We start from the raw sequence: 17,424 nt of genomic DNA on the forward strand, positions 1-17,424 counted from the left end.
AAGAACTGTGTCAGTCCATATAACATATGCAAAAGGGTTCCTGAATTTGATGAGGGAGGAAAATCTTGATATCAGTTATCTTGCTTTTTTATTTCACTACCATTGATCAGTAACAGCTGCATTTCACCAGGAGCCTTAGTAAAAGAATAAGGGCAAGAATATTTGGTTTAAATTGCTTGGGTAACATATAATTAGTAGGCAGTCTGGCCCAAAGGCTATGAAAATAGGCACAAGCTTGAGATGATACAGTTAGACCTGGCTTCAAGACTGACCTTACTCTTACCAGCTAATTGATGTGGGCAGTTAGTTGACATCTCTGAGCCTCAGTTTCCTCATATGAAAAATGGGGACAATCATTATATTTACTTCAGGGGCTTTTTATGAAAATTAAATGAGGTAATGCATCTAAGATTCTCCTTGTCCTGGCACATGGTAACATTTGGTATTAGTTGTTGCTGCTATTTTTTTTTATTAATATGGTTATTATATTTATCAAATGGTTTGCTTGAACCAAAGTATGTCATGCACTAATGTTTGATGTTCACCTCCTTGTTTTGTAGTTAAGAGAAACCTATTCACATTGCTTAGAAGTTATGCACTTTACTGATGGACCTCTGGCCAATTAAAACTTGGTTTGCACTAGCACAACATTATTCTAGGAATCACTTCACATATATCTTATCCTCATAGTGGATAGCAGTTAAATGAGGAGAATTGAGAGGCATCTGTATGGGTTTGGAGTTTTCATAACATTTGAGAAGAGCATGGGGTTTGGTAGGAAAGTGGTTATTGATGAGAGTCTGGTGCTAGACATGACGGAAGAGAAACTGTTATCAGGAACCTAGCAATTCCCTCTTAAATGACGACTACTATAACATACTATTTTCTTGTTTTATGTTTTAAATTTGTCAGCATAACAGGAGGGTATTTTACATGTAGTATAAACTATCGTCCACCTCAGTAGTGAGGTCAAAGTTTTAAATTTGTGGCACTCTTAATTATACTGTAAATGGGCTGATTACAGAGAATGTAATTACAGTTGTGTAGTACTGTAATACAGAAGCTAAAATAGAATGAAATCCCTCAGAAGTTGAACAAAAGGACTTGTCATGGATGAAGTTATAAACATTTACATTCTGATAGGTATAAAGAAATTCATAATACTTTAATGTATCTTTTCTATTAGGAATGAGTTAATTATCCAGTGCATGTCTTTCATCCTTATCACAGAACTTACTTTTTGAAAGTTGTGTAAGAATTTGAAAGAACTTTTTTCTTTTCTTTTTTTCTTTTTTTCCTATGACTCCTGGTTCAAGTTATTCTCCTGCCTCAGCCTCCCAAGTACCTGGGATTACAGGCACACGCCACCACAGCCAGGTAATTTTTGTATTTTTAGTAGAGACGGGGTTTCACCATGTTGGCCAGGATGGTCTAAATCTCCTGACCTTATGATCCACCCACCTTAGACTCCCAAAGTTCTGGCTCCAGGCTAAGAGAACATTTTAAAAGGAAACTAATTTAGGGTCATCTTCTTGGAAATAGAGTCCTTCTTTTTGAGATTCTAATCTGCTCTTTTCTGTAATTTTCAGTAATTACACTATACAGATGTCTAATGTGTCTAAAATAATCGTGTAAGAATTCTCAAACTTTTTTATGGGAATCCACTTTTAGTTTTTTCTGTTTTGAGAACTTAACAGGAGGCTGGCCTCAGGGCTGTGGCTTGTAAAATTCAGAAGAGGCTAGGCAGGATGGTGGGGTGTGGTTATGATGATCTCATTCATGGCCCTCGCAAAAGGCTTGCCCACGGCTTCTGGCCATGCCCCATCCCTTCTGGCCATGCCCCATCCCTATTTGAGACACGTGAGAGCCTGAAAAGATAAACATGGCAGCGTCTTTGTGAATGGTCATGGGACTTCTCAACCCAATGGCAGAGTCCACAAGTAAACTGCTTTGGTGGTGAAATAGTTAAAAAAAAAAACCTTTGGCATGCTTCTTCCTCCTGCCTTAGAATTAGAATTCATTTAATTTAATGATTTTGACAATGCCTTGAGCATAATTACAGTGAAATATTTTCCCCTCTCTACACCACAGTTCTTACAGTTTTATTAGAGAACAGTTTCACAAAAAAATTTTAAGTATTTATTTTCAACGTATTAAATCATAGCATGTGCTATTTCATTTTTATGAAAAGGAAGTGTGTTTTCTTAGGATATAAGGGAGGGAAGATTGTTTTCAGTATAATAAAAAGAGTATTAAAAAAGAAAGATGATTAGTGAATGCAGTGCAGTAACCTGCAAAAAAAGGTTTAGAAAAAAATTTCAGTTGCTTCCATTTTGTTCAGTGTTTTTGGAGCAGGCATGATGCATATTTTTCAGCATGATGCAAACATAAGCATCTTTTTCATGGTTTTTGTAAATTGGTTGGCATCCCCATATGTTCCCCAAGCTTAATCTGATTATTTGAACTCATTTTCTCTAAGCATTTCCTTACTATTTGTTTTCTAATAACCTGCTATTTCCCTGGGCCACTCTAATGTGCCCATCACAGAACAGTCGGCTGTGTAGTCTGGTAAAGCCTGTCGGGAAGGGAAACAGGAGTTTATATACAGAAAAAACTATACCCCTAGCCATCAACTTGGGAGCTCAGGACAAGGAACCGGTGAGAACTGAGAGCAGGAGGCCCTGATGCAATCTTTTCAGAGCCAGCTGGATGCATGTAATGCTGTTACACTTTGTGTGGTTGTGTACATGTGTGTGAGAGACGGAAAGAGCTGGTTATACTACTGAATTTGGAGGAATCAGCACTTTTGATAGTGATGAATGGGCAACCCTAAATCATTATTTCTTGCCTTATATCCAGGAGCATTTGAAGGTTGAAGTTTGAGGCTAGTTTTTGGTCTTGAAGAAAGCACAAGGTGAGGAGGGTGTGGAGTTGAGCTTCCTAAGCCTGCTTCCTACTTTGAGTAGGAATGGACTTTAGATAAACACAGTAACTTAATTTTCTGTCACCATTACTCCATTATTTTTCTTTACAGATTATCATATGCTAATACAGGTTATCATGAACTCTTTGCTAGCTTTTAACCAGGGTTTTTATAATCTTCTAAGTAGCATAGACCTTGAGGTGCAGAATTGTGCAGATCTAAAATTCATTCCCTAACAGCTGCATTGTCAAATTATGACTCCTTTTTCCATTAATAGTTCCAGTTTATGTGCCTTTATGCAGGGATAATGTATGCCAGGGTTTCTCCTGCATTATTGACATTAAGAGCCAGATAATTTTTTCATTGTGGAGGTCATCTTGTGCACTCTAAGATGTTTAGCAGCATCCCTTTGTCGTGAATTAAAAATGTTTCCAGGCCAGGTGCGGTGGCTCACGCCTATGATCCCAGCACTTTGGGAGGCCGAGGCGGGTGGATCACGAGGTCAAGAGATCGAGACCATACAGGTCAACATGGTGAAACCCCGTCTCTACTAAAAAAAAATACAAAAATTAGCTGGGCATGGTGGCGCACACCTGTAGTCCCAGCTACTCAGGAGGCTGAGGCAGGAGAATTGCTTGAACCCAGGAGGCGGAGGTTGCGGTGAGCCGAGATTGCGCCATTGCACTCCAGCCTGGGTAACAAGCGAAACTCCATCTCAAAAAAAAAAAAAAAAAAAGTTTCCAGACATTGTCAAATGTTTCCTAGGGGGCAGTCACTTCCAATTGAGAACTACTGATCTATGCATGTGTATGTATGTGTATGTTTGTGGCGTGTGTGTATGTCAGTCTGTCAGTAGAAGTTAGACTCCATTGTTTTGCCTTACTCTGCTTTAAACAGGTGCAACAGAGAGTTCCCACCTGAACTACATGTGTGATTTCATCTTCCCTGCTAGTGGTCATTCTTTACCAGTGCTTCTCACAGTTTAAAGTGCATTTGAATCACGTGGGAATCTTGTTAAACTGCAGATTCCAATTCAGTAGGTCTGGGGTGGGCCTCACAATTTGCATTATAACAAACTCCCAGATGATGCCAAATCTCCTGGCCCTCAAAGTGACTGCTGGTAACAAGGCTTTGCCATTTGCATTTCGGATGTTTCCTGGAAATTAGATACCATTTGAATATTAACTCTGCCAACTGTTTGTTATTGATTTATACCCAATCTGCAGTACCACAGCCTGTATTCCTGACCTACGACCACCCATTTTTTTCAAAAAAAAAATCAGGTGGGAGAATATGACTAAATTAGCTAAAATCTGTCCACATTTCTGGGAAACAACATGACTCAAAATGCATACCATAGTTGGTGGGTCAGAAGCTACATTTTCATGCAAAAAGAGCACTAAATGATTTTAGTTCCAATTTGTGGTTTTACTCACACAGCACAAAGACTAAAATATAGGAGACTATATAGTAGCTGCCATTCTTTACTTAGTGCCAGTGATGTGTTGCCAAGCACTGAGCTGAGTCTGTACATCTGTCAGTTCTAATCTCATGATAAATTTTCAGGGTTTGGGATTATTTCCACTTTATAGCTGTGAAAATTGAGGCTCAGAAAGGTCAGGAAGGAGCAAAGCCTGTGCTGTTTCCCCACATTACATTGCAGAGAGCACAAACCATTGCATAGGGCTGGTCCACATACAAGGGTTTTTATCAAGAACACTCTGAATGGATAAGGCACAAGGATTTGCCCTGCATTGTCCGCAGATGAAGAAACAAGGCGCTGCTCCATCCAGTGTTTGGTTCTGAACCTGTTGCTGCTGCTGCAGCTCTTACTGTTCTGCTCTGCTCTGCTCTGTCCTCATAGGACACTCAGGATTAAGGCTTTCTATAGTTGCCCCTTTGTCTGATGCCCCAGAGGGGTTTCCAACCCATGAAGACGCACTTGATAACAGTTTGCTAAGAATTTTGTTTTGAAAGTGTTGAAAAAGGAGAACTGAACCCAAAGAGTGTATGTATGAACAGTGGATGTAAATGTTGATCCCTTACATCTCTCCCTTGCCTATAACCATAGAAAGTCTTTATGTACCCTCAGGGGCACATGTAGCCCAGTTTAAAGACTGGGAGTACTCATATTCATGTTCAAGTACTGACACCACAGCGTTATAGGAACATTCATCGAATCTTCTCCAATAAAAACAGGTTGTGGAAGCTGGTTTTATGGATACAAAAGTGAGGTAATTAAATCCAAACTGTCTTAAAGCAGTATCTTATTACAACTTTTCGTTAGAGTTTCTATTATAGCCCAGAATTGTTATAACTTACTGTGGTTTATCACTATTATTATATGCAATACCAGGTCCTTGTTTTTTCAAAAACATCACATCTGTCATCTTCAGTTTTCTTTGATACTAACTATAATTCTGGTTCTTCACTAAAAATGATATACTCAAGAGGGACTTTTCAGTTTTTATTTGCAGACACATGTGTCAGCACAGATGTGTGCTTATATTTTATCTCCTCTACGTAAGACACTGAGTGTTAGTAATAATGCATCATATAATACACATATGAAGCAGATGGTATGTCTAAATGCTATAACGTCAGTCATACCCATAATAATTTATATTATAATTCTTACCACTTTTGATTTTATCTTATTTTTGTACATTACATTGATTCCTACTAAAATACAGACTTCTTGAAACCAGGATGAGTATCAGTGTCTGATTCATTTGTGTGTCCTACGGTGTCTACCACAAAGCACTTACATGTAGAGGGAGCCACATGAATGTTTTTTGAATAAATGAAAGAATGAACAAATACTCTCTTTCGTGACAAATACTGTAGCACTGTCCTACGTAGTTTTATTTATTTTTTAAGAGAATGCTCTAATGTTTACCATGTACATGGTTTTAAGCATTTAAGAAAATGAGGTATGAGTGGGTTTCCCATTAGTGTTCTCCAAGAACATTATTTCATAGCTACAGAGCCTCTAGAAAGAATCAAAACTGTTGGAACAGGTTCTTCTCTCTTTTCTTCAGATCCCTGCATTAGAATTGTATGTGCTTGCTTGTTCTTAAGAATAGGGTTAGGTGGTAAACGTCCACATCCTAGCCCATCAGTCTCCTTGGCTATCTCAACTCTGCTAACAAAGGAGTGATTATTTTATGTTTTCCTCAGAATCCAGAGATCTGCTAGACAAATATGTTTGTTTATTACATAAGCAACATTATATCAACAGCAATGACAATGGAAAGGAAATATTCATCTATAATCTGACCACTGGTAAAACATGAATTATATTTCTGTTTTTGCAGATTCTTTTCCAGTTTTTCAGACACTTGGTCCATAGAGATAAACTTAGGGTGATCATCAAGCAATAAAACCAATTCCACAAGCCATTAATGGTACTGTATTGTTTCTATTAGTTGCAGAAATCAACCTGTTAATAGAGAATAACTTCAGAGTCAGCTGTCACTTTAAGGAAACAGATTTTCACTATGTTCACTATGTAAATCTTGAATTTAATGTTTTTGATGTTATGAATATGGCAAGACTTTTGTTCATTTAATTTACAAACAACAAAGACTATAATTAGTACTAAGGCTATCCTGAAATGAACAGGGGATAGAAGATCCTGTTCTCAAAGAATTTGTAGGCTATTAGGAAAGAATCAGGAGATAGTTGCAGCACAATTCAGTAAAGGATCCAGAGCAGCAGTTCTTAACCCTTTAAGTCTCATGACCCCTTTACACTCAAAATTTTTGTGGCCCCTAAAGAGCTTTGGAGTGTATGAGCTGTATCTGTCTCTTTACCGTGTTAGAAATTCAAACTAAGACTTTAAAAATACTCATTCATTAAGAATAATAAATCCATCGTCTGTTAAATAATGTTTTTATGAAAAATTACTTTTACAAACAAAATTATTTAGTGAGAAGAGTTGCATTGTTTTACATTTCTGCAACTAATGTGTGGCTTAATTGAAGACAGCTGTATCCTCAGATCCGTTTCTTACATTCCGTTAGCTGTCAGAGAAGTAACATCATCATACTTCATGGAGCCTCTGGAAAACTCCGTGTACACTTTTGAGAGGATGAGAGTGAAAAAGGTTGTGTTACTGATGAACTCTCAAAGAGGGCCACGCTTCAAGAACCATTACTCTAGAGGATAGACAGTTGAAACGTAAGTGGCAAATTTGTCTTTCTCTGGAAAAGTGTCTGGTTTGGGCTGTCACCCTGTGCTTCTTTGGGCTGGTCAGCCTTTTGCTTCATCCTGCTGAAGTCTCCAAATTCACTGGGTCACTGCTTTGATGTTTCCATCATTAATAAAGCCAGTCGTTTGCTCACCCTCAAACATAGATGGAAGATTCTCTGCCTTCAAATTTTCTCTCTCCCAGTCCTTAGAAAAGTACTAAATGACAAAATCGTTTTCATAAGACATTGTGTTTTGTTTGAAACCCCAATTTGAAATGAGGATATGGAAACCACTAAGTTTCCTGGTTCTTATAAATGGGTCCATGCATAGTGCTATGCAGTTCAGCTGACATTTAATTCATTTCAGATCTTGATGAAATAAATACAGTGACAGCTACTATGTGCAAGGCACCGTACTTGTTATTTGTCAGCTCCTTTTTTCTCCCAGACCTGCCTGTATTCTTGCACGGATCAATATGATCATAATTTAGTTTTTTTCCCGGTAACAACCAAATAGTGTGATGATACCAAAACTTGTTTGGCCTTAAGAAGTCCGAAGTAGTGTAACAGTCATCCTAGTCCTAAATATGTAACTACTCATTTTGATGGGCTTACATTCCTGTATTTATTCTCATTATTCCAGAGCTAGTTTAATGCATTACGTTGTCTTCCTGATTTAATATGTTGATTACTAAGCAGAAAACTGCATACATCACACTCCTTTTATTTTTATATCTGCTCTCACAGCTAGACTTTGATAGCCTGGTTATGATTATATCCCATCTTATCTTTTAGCAATTCTTGTCTAATATATAATTTTAATTGTGTTGTGTTGATAGCAGCTGTGTTCATGGTCAAATAACCATGGAGTTCTAGCAGTTTGCAGAGTAATTACATGGAATTTATTGGAAAGCTTCTTTATTTGAAATAGAATTTGGTAATCAGGCCTATAATTTATGTTTCCTTGCTATCCTCCCTGCTTTTTCAATGGGACTTTTCACTGTTTAGTCTAAATTTTAGGAGCACTCATAAAAATAGCTATGACCGGTCTTTTTTATTCTGTGTATGCTGCTTCCTTTTATTTCTCTCACAAGTCAAAGGTTTTCTAAAAATTACAGCTACAGCATACCATAGCCATAATGTAATGTTCAATTCATCTGACTTGGTCAGCAGGATCTAGAAGAACAGTAACACTTTTTTTGGCATCTGCTAGTTGAATATGAGTGTACATCTGTGTCTGCTTTATGTCCTTGTTACTGAAGATCCTGTCATCATTATTGAGATCCTTTAGAGACGCCATAAATGGGTCCAGACCTAGCAATTTGGGTTATTACTATTTTCCTTCATTGTGAAATAAGAATTAGGGCATGAAGTTATGAAGGAGGCTTTAGCTTGGTGTCAGAGGAATACATGGTAAAAACGGGACACTGTGAGCCAGGACTCTTCACCTGAACGATTAATCTTACTAGGTTCCCCAGAGAGGTCAGAAGTGAAATAAGATGCAAATAGTCAGATGACCCATTAATTATAAGGAGCTTGGGAGCTATTAGCAGAGAAGCAGGATTCTAAGAAGAGTTACTGAAATCCTCAAATTGAGCACAAGGACTGGAAGTGGGGCAAATCTCACTCTTTTAAGAGCGGAAAAAGGAGCAAAGTAACTGAGAAAAGCGGTCTCCTAAAAAAAACTGCCTACAGGTGAGGTTCCACAACCAGAAAAAGGCCAATCTGAGAGTCCACAGGCACAGAGCTTAGGTAGTTTAGGCAGCTACAAGGAGAAAATTTTCATCGTGAGAACAAAGGAGGTGCCCATGAATCTGGGCTAGAAAAGACACTGTCTATGCCCTTATGAAAGGGCCAGAAGGGGACTTGAAAAGCTGCTCAGGCTAGGCCTGAAGAAGAAACTGGAACTGGCAGGGGAGTGATAACAAGTGCAGCACATGTAAATCTCTACCAGGATAATTACTTACCGCCTAAATAATGTGTTTTGACTTCTGCAATACTGTCTTGTTAGGGCTTTCTAGTAAGAACCTTTGGACAATGGATGTACATTTAATACCATGACTATTTTGCCTCTCCTAGCACTCTTTTAATTTTTCTTATTAAAAATACCTATCTATCCAAATGAATTTTTCTTTATGCTATTTACTCGGATGAATTTTTTGCCTTGTTTTGAATATATTACAGCTATCGAGAAGGAACATTTAAAAAGCTAATCATTGTGAACATACTGCTGTGCTAAACAGCCTGCTCACTTTTCTCATTTTCTCTTTGTTTTCTTCCCCATCCTTCCCCTCCCCACCACTCTGAAATGGAGTTCTTAATTATTTGGAAATGATTCCTTAAATCAAAGTATCCCTCTTTTCCATACTTTCCATTTTGATTGCTACTACATCCCCGCCTTCCCTCCAAAAATTGACTGTCTTCCAGCAGATTAAGACTTTAGGTCCTTAGACTAAAAGTTTCAGGTAGATGTCCCCTTAATCCTTCAAAGCCTACCTGGGCCTTCCACAGCCATGCTGCCTTTCCCTGGCTGCCCTGCGCCTAGGGAGAAGTATTCAAAAAGCCTCTTAGCATGTGGTGCCTTGTATTATCAGATGTGTGTGTATTCCTGAAAGTGCCTCCTGGTTCATAGCATGCAGAGCTGCCTTTATGTGTGAGATGGTGGTGGTGGTGCTCCTGGGCTTGTCCTCAGGTTCCTAACACTTTCATTGTTTATCGTTGTCTCCATTCCTTCCTCCCACTCTCTGCAGTTGATTTTGAACTCTCTATGATCTGCATTCTTCTCTGTCTTGTCTGTTTGGCCTAAGGTAGGCTTCTTCAAGACAGGGCTGATGTCTTCCCTACTGCCTGTTCCCTATTACTCCCAGCAAGAGATGGCAGTAAAAAGTGCAGGGGGCGGGTGGAATGACTGACAACACGTACACTCGCCAGCACTGAAGCACCAGTGGGAATGACAGAGTGGAAAACTGGGAGGCAGGGCAGTGCACAGTGAGAAATGCAGACTCCGGAGGTCAGGTTTTACAGTTGAATCCTGGCTTTCCAAGTTCTGCCTAGTGTGACGCGAGCAAGCAATTTAACCCCCCTACAAGTCTCATTTTCTTCACCTGTAGAATGGGGATAATAGAGTGTCCCTCACAATAGGGTTGTTCTGAGGATTAATAAAAAACAATCCATCCAAAAAGCCCTTATCTTACTGCCTGGCACCACACGTCAGTTCTCATTAGAAGTAGGATGGTGGGTACTAAAAGAGTAGGTTTTAGATGTTCTCAGCACAAAAAAATGATAAATATGTAAGGTAACAAATGTGTTGATTAGCTAGATTTAGCCATTCCACAATGTCTAGATACATAAAAACATCATGTTGTAGGCCCAAAATATAGTTTTAATTTTCATTTTAAAAAATAATTAAAAATAACAGTGCAACTTGCTTGCCATATTGGAAAAAAAAAGTAGAACAGTGAGACAATACATATGAGCACATAGGTCACAATGGGCTGGCCTAAAGTAGGCGTCAGCTAGGGGAGAATAGCACAAAGCACAACGGAATGAAAGATTGGACTACATGTTTATTGCAATCTATTTTAAGGCTTTTCATGGATCTTTTTGGCTATGCACATGATTAGTCATCATGATTGTCATTTTAGGTCAGAGTTTCTCAGCCTTAGCATTGTTGACATTTTGGTTAATTCTTTGTTGTGGGGGCTGCCCTGTGCACTGTAGGATGTTTAGCAGCATCCCTGGTCTCCACCTACTAAATGCCAGGAGTGACACAGTACCTCCAACTCAGTTGCAACAACTACTGAATGTCTCCAGACATGGCAGAGAAGTGGAGTCTGGTTGAGAAGTCACTAATTTAGGGTATAATTTTTGGGTAGACTGTTAGATTCCTTGTATTAGTTGTCCCTGGCATGTATAACTCTTCTTAATTATCTGCTACTCAAATATATTTGGGATCAGCCACTCTCTTCCATTTTTCTTTTGTTCACAGATCTACTCCACAGCTCTTCTCCCTTCCTGGAAGAGAACAATGCTGTGAATGCGCATATCCAATGAAATGCCAGCATATCAAAATGGATGCTAATAGCTGACCTTCCCAAAGCCTCACTGATGCTCTGCTCGTCTTACCCCTGCTCTTCATTTTTTGGATGTGAATATGTACTTTGTCTGCTGGGTGTAAATACTCATAGACTTGGTCTACTTGGGCAGCGGTCCCAAACGTTTTTGGCACCAGGTTCCAGTTTTATCGAAGACAGTTTTTCCATGGACTGGGGTGAGGGTGGTGGTAGATGGTTTTGGGATGAAACTGTCCCACCTCAGATCATCAGGCATTCGATTCTCATAAGGAGCATGCAACCTAGATCCCTCCCATGCACCGTTCACACTCCTATAAGAATCTCATGCTGCTGCTGATCTGACAGGAGGCGGAGTTCAGGTGGTAATGCTGCCTCATCCCACTGCTTACCTCCGGTTGTGTGAGAACAGGTCTAGAACTGGTGCTGGTCTGCGGCCCCGGGGACTCAAAGGCAGGACGGGCTGACTGGGTTAGTACACTGACATACTACTCCTCGGCTTGGTTTCCACGGTCAAAATGTCAGGAAGACTATTAAGAATATTTTACAATGTTTTTTTTTTAGCTCTTGAGAAGAAAATACAAAGCAACAGGTTGAAAGATACCCTAGTTATCTGAGAAATAGGTCATTTGGGGTTTTCATATTGTTGGATAATTAATTTTGCAGTTTATTTTGTGTACTTTTAACTCTTTATGAGGTAAGCACTATTATTCTCATTTTGCAGATGGAGGAGAAACCAAAAACTAAAATTTAGAGTGGTTAAATAATTTTCCAAACAGTACAGGTAACAGACCAGACTAAAAATTCACTGGCTGCAAAGTCTGTGTTCTTTGCACCAGTTCTAACCACCAGGCTACATGCTAGAAAACCCAGACAAAAAACTCAGAATCTGAGTTTCCTTATCCTGTACCATGTTTTTGGTGTCCATTTGTTAATTCCTGTGCTTTCTGCACCACCCACTTGGCTCCCTGACCCCTTCTACTGTTCTCCTCTTTACTCACTCTGCTCCTCTGCCTACTCACCAGCTTCCTTGCTGTTCCTCAAACAGAACACAGCCTGGTGTGCTTTTGTGCTGGCTGTCTCCCCAGGAGCCACTGGACTCCCCCTCACCTCATTAGTACCATCTGACATACTATATTTTATGTATTTATTGATTACTTCCTGTCTCTCCTACTAGAATGTAAACTTCATACAGGTTTACGTGTGTGTGTGTGCGCGCGCGTGCACACACATCTTATTCAATGATTAGTGAATCATTGGTCTCTTTTATTCAATACTATATTTCTGGTAGGGAACAGTACTCGTTATTTAGTTGGCTTTCAATAAATATTTGAACAAATACCTGTTCTATTTTTGAAATAGGTGCCATATTTGAAAGTAAGGGTATTAACTAAGCAACAGACATATAGTAGGCCCTCCTCTCTATAGCCTAGGAGTAACAGCTGGTTGAACAATTTTTATATGCCATGTACCATGTTAGTCCTGGAAACAGTCATAGGAGGCAGGTATTACTGTCTTCTTATTTTACAAATAAGAACTAAGGCTCAAAAAGCTAATTTGCCACAGGTCCTGCTAGTAATTGGCAGAGCCAGAATGCCAGTGTAGTTTTTACTCCAAATCTTGTTTCTCACCCCATTACATACATCCACACTTCCTATCTCATATATCTCATGAGCCATCCTCTCCAGGGAATTTGTGTGTCATAATATTCTGCCCGTCAAAGATCCCAAATCACCACCACTAGCAATCGAGTGTTGTGTCACAGTATTTCCTGTAGGTCCATGGCTACTTTGAGCCTTGATATTGAGACATTAGCAGATATTCTCTTAATCATAATAATATAGCAAGGTTCGTCATTTGGCATAAATTCATAATTATTTTTGCATGGTTTAAAAACTTGTGACTTGGCCAGTAATAACATCTCATGTTCCCCAGAGGAGGTGGGTTTGTCATAAATACCATTTCCATAGACCATTTCAAGGATCCTAAAGTTCTTGGAAAATATTTTTAACAGGCAGCCATTTCTCAGACAGACTTCAAGGGCATAATACTATATATATATCCTTAGAAATATTTGTGTATGTATTTTATCTTATTGAGAGTATTTATATGTATTCTTTTATTGCTCAAAATCCATTTATATTTCAATGGTCCTTTTGTATTTTAGCAGATTAAAGAAACCAGAAATGGTTCATTGGAAAATCATTATGATGTAGCTGTTAAATTTTGTTTTTAACATCCATTAGCCCCTTTTTTCTCTTCCCAGGTCACAGGTTATTTTCATTCAGATATTGCACATGGCTATTTTGGAGGATTTACTATGATTCTTTCTCTTAACCCTTACTCTTCAGTGGGCTGCTTTTCTTTCCTATTCTCTCCTTTTTAAAAAGTGACTACAAAGCATGTATCCTTTCCAGAACTTAGAGCAAAAAGTCAAAATAAAACTTTTTTTAAGCCTCTGGTTGCTTTTTTTTTTTTTTTTTTTTAAAGGCTTTTCTTTTTTATTTGGCTTTCTTACCTTAATTGTTGTTCAGTTCACCATATTTAATAAAAAGCCAAAGCAGGGACCAGTCATGTGCCAGAATGGGTAGATTCACTGGTTTTCACCTCCTTGTAGTCTGGCTGCCTACACAGAGGCAGTGGCTAAAGTGGTATGCTTGGGAAACCAGACGTTTCCTAACTTGTTAGTGGGAAATTCAAACTTAGAAACCACAACAACAGACGCTTATGTTTTACTGTGACTACTGAAGTCACACAGTTTGCCATAGAAACAGGATAGATAGCAGCCTAAAGAGTATAAAATGAAACATTTTGATCCTTAGAGGACTTTTTTGTTCCTCCATTTTAGCTGTCATAAATCAGTAAACAAGGAACAAGGAAAATAGGGAAATTTAATACATTTAAGAGTACTTAGAGGTTCAGGCAGTTAAAGGATGAGGGTTAATATGTGGCTTGGCTTCCTGCTGAGCAGGCAGATCATGAGCCACAATGAGCATCCTACTTCTACCTTTACCCACTCTTCCTAGTTCCTGAGGATGATTGGTTTACATCTCTTCCATGGTTTTTGGAAAGCTAGAATTTGGGACATATGTAATGTCTGATTACAGACAAGTGGAAAAATTTTATTCTGTAATCTGCTGGAATATAGGTGATCATTTTTCTTGTGGTCTGTGTTTTGCTTGTCCTCTTGCTTGCTTTATACAAAGTAAAATTAGTTTGAGTATCTGAGCCTTGTTTAATTTTTCCTTGAATGTAAGTCCAGAGCATTTGGGTTATGTTTTCCTTTTCAGCAATTTCTGAATACTGAGAAGGCAGAATGCATAAACAGAGTCTGATCGTACTTCCTCTCCTCTAAGTTGGGTTCTTTTAAGATGACCATGCTTTAGAGGATATTAAGCTTGCATAGCAAAGGGTAGTTCTATCAAAATATGACAGTGGTCAACAGTGTACTTGCTAGAGGTGAGAGCAATGACTTTATACCTCACTTCTCTTGGTGCTGAGCCTGCTATTTATACTGTCCGTGAGCAGGAGTTTCACCCGTTCAGTATATCTATGTGAGAAATGTTCTGTTTGTGGCAGTTAAAGAAATGGCTGTAGTGTACCTCATATATGTGCTATTTGAATACCATCCATTTTTGCCCTCACCTCATCTTACCTTGTGATTTGAATTTTAAGAGAGAGCAAACTATCTCAGTAGCTGAAAAAAGTTTTTGAAAAAAGCTCTGGCTTCGCTATTCATCAAAGTTTACTCATTCATAGCTAAAAACAAAGAAAGCAGCACCCCAGGTATTAAACAATTGAAAAGCCACATATCTGATGCACAGGAAATCTTGGACCAAAATCTGCTAGTGACCTAACTATCTGACCTTGCCTCATCTGCTTGTCACCTTAGCTGCAACATAGGGAGATCAGTGCAGTTTTGTCTCTAAGGTCTACAAAGCCTTTGGCCATCTTCAAATCTCATTTCCACAAAATAAAAATTCCCAACAACCTTTAGAATCCTTTCCTCCCTTCTTTCCTATATAACACTGTATGCAGATTCACATGTCAAGAGATTCTATGGCTGATCAAGTCTCAATGGTTCAAAAGAATGGAAAACCTTAAGTAGTTGGAATTCCATGGGATTCAGATTTATTTGCATCTGTTGTAGTTCACAAGTTGTAAGTATGCTGTAAAAGCAAAGAAGTACTTAAAATGTTATACTAAATTGAAAGTAAAATTAAGCTGAAAAATGAACATCTAGGCAAAAAGTATTTAGACTGTTAATTTCAAAAGCGACTTTTTATTGTTTGTGGCTAGGATCTAATATAAGCCATTTAGCCCAAGTTGTAGGATTTGTCTTACAGATTTGGTTTTTGTGGGTGCCTTGAGGCATAGTAAAACAGGGAGATTCCAAACTAGCTTTTAAGTATTTTGCAGTCACTGACTCTCTCTGGTCCTTTACCTGCTCAGGAAGTTGTTTCTTACTTCAGATGACTAAGACATTTTTAGGAAAGCTCTTGTCTGTTTCTCACAGGAGGGACTGCCTTATACCAGGGGAATCAAGGTACAGGGTAACCTCTCTTTACAGAGTGGCTAAGGTTAGGCACTCTAGAGACAGATCTTCAACAAGCTTAATCCTTTACTCCACTTGGTAGCTGGGTGTCTGAGAACAGGAATTCTTCTTGACTGCATCCTATAAAGCACCTCCTCTTTGGCCCGAGACGGCCCCTATATGTCAGCCTGGCAGCACCAGGTGATGAAAGAGCGTCATCCCTACAGTAGACTGGCATAACTAGAAGAGTAACAGTATCTGCTATGGGTCTGCCACTGTGCCAACTACCTCATCATATTTAAGCTTCAGGTTAAGAATTGATGTTACTTAAGATACCTTCCTCTCTGCAACTTAAGAGTTTGAGTGTTCTGATCCTGGCGCAAGCCTTATTTCTCTTTTAACCTCAGGTTCTCCTTTCATAGTAAACTTCTAAAAAATAAGGCTAACATCTTTTTTGGAATGCTTCATTCAGTCATCCCCATTTACATTTCAGTTCCCAACTTTTCCATGAATGTTTCTTAATTTGTCTAACCCTGGCTGATTTTCCTTTGCTAAGTCCCCACAACCCTTACAGCTTTATTACCGAAATATTCTACATTATTTTGTACTACTTTCTGATTTGCTTTAGCATATTACTTTTGCCGTTAAGCCAACTGTAAGCTCCTTAAAGGAATGATACTTCTGTATCCCTCATATGGGTTTGAACTCTGTACATACTTGACCAAATGATTGAGAGGTAAAAAGAACCACTTCCTAGGGGAGTATAACTATCCCTTAGGCTGAGTGGTACCTAAAATTCTCAGAATTACTTATTAGAATGGAAGAAGGACAAGTAGAGTTTTGTTCTCTTGTTCTTGTCACTTCTGGAAGGAGAACCATTTGGTTGAAGTAAAGAATTCACTTAGAGACAAATTTAATTAAAGTCCAGATGGGTGAAATTGGCCAGAGAATCGTTAACTTTGCCTGTGATTCTTTGCATCTTTGTTCAGCCTAGTGAATTTTATGAAACTCTAAGAAGAATCTTATGGGGCAGAATTTGGGGGGAGATTAGTGGAACCCCAAATCACTTGACAAAGTTGTTCTTACTTTTATTTGAAAGCCTCAAGAACAATATGCAACTTTAACCAGAATATATTTCTTTTAATAATATGAGTGTTTGAAAAGTAGATAATCTTCCTTTTAGCAGCAGTGGATTCATTTTCACAAAATTCCACAGAGTGATTCACCTCTTCTGCCTTTCCCAATTAACAGACCAACAAGTTAAGACTAAGGGACTTCTACAATATCTCAGTGTGTGGGTGTTTGTCTTCAGCAAGAAACTAGCAACTTTCTCATGTTCTCCCTAGGCTCCTCGACCAAGCAACTCCTTCCTTTTTTTCAAATTTAACAGGCAGACACTTAAGTCCTGCCAGCTCAAATGTGATGTTTTACATTCCACTTATGATCTCTGCTCAGAGATTTGTTTTTGTTTTGATTCACATAAAAATGAACTTTTAAAAAAAGAGAAAAACTCATTTCACCTTTAAACTTTTGTTCCAAAACTGGTGGGCCATGAGACGCAATAAATCTGGCAGATTTGCTTTTGTCAGGGCAGCCCATCTTGGAGGACTGACCTCATCTTTGAGGCTGCTCTAGATACAGTGATTTGGAGCTCTCACAGGGCCAAGTGCTACAGCCATGTTCCTCTTTTCAGCATTTACATGT

General features: G+C 38.7%; 2 protein-coding genes across 6 annotated transcripts in view; one reads left to right on the forward strand and one right to left on the reverse strand.

Moving 5' to 3' along the window:
* CMSS1 (cms1 ribosomal small subunit homolog) overlaps window positions 1-17,424 on the forward strand; it is a 366,636-nt gene that overhangs the window by 40,837 nt on the left and 308,375 nt on the right. The window lies entirely within an intron of this gene.
* FILIP1L (filamin A interacting protein 1 like) overlaps window positions 1-17,424 on the reverse strand; it is a 285,964-nt gene that overhangs the window by 26,892 nt on the left and 241,648 nt on the right. The window lies entirely within an intron of this gene.

This window comes from Aotus nancymaae, unplaced genomic scaffold (assembly GCF_030222135.1).
Source record: "Aotus nancymaae isolate 86718 unplaced genomic scaffold, 86718_ANA_hifiasm-v0.15.2.pri h1tg000011l, whole genome shotgun sequence".
NCBI classification, from domain to species: domain Eukaryota; kingdom Metazoa; phylum Chordata; class Mammalia; order Primates; family Aotidae; genus Aotus; species Aotus nancymaae.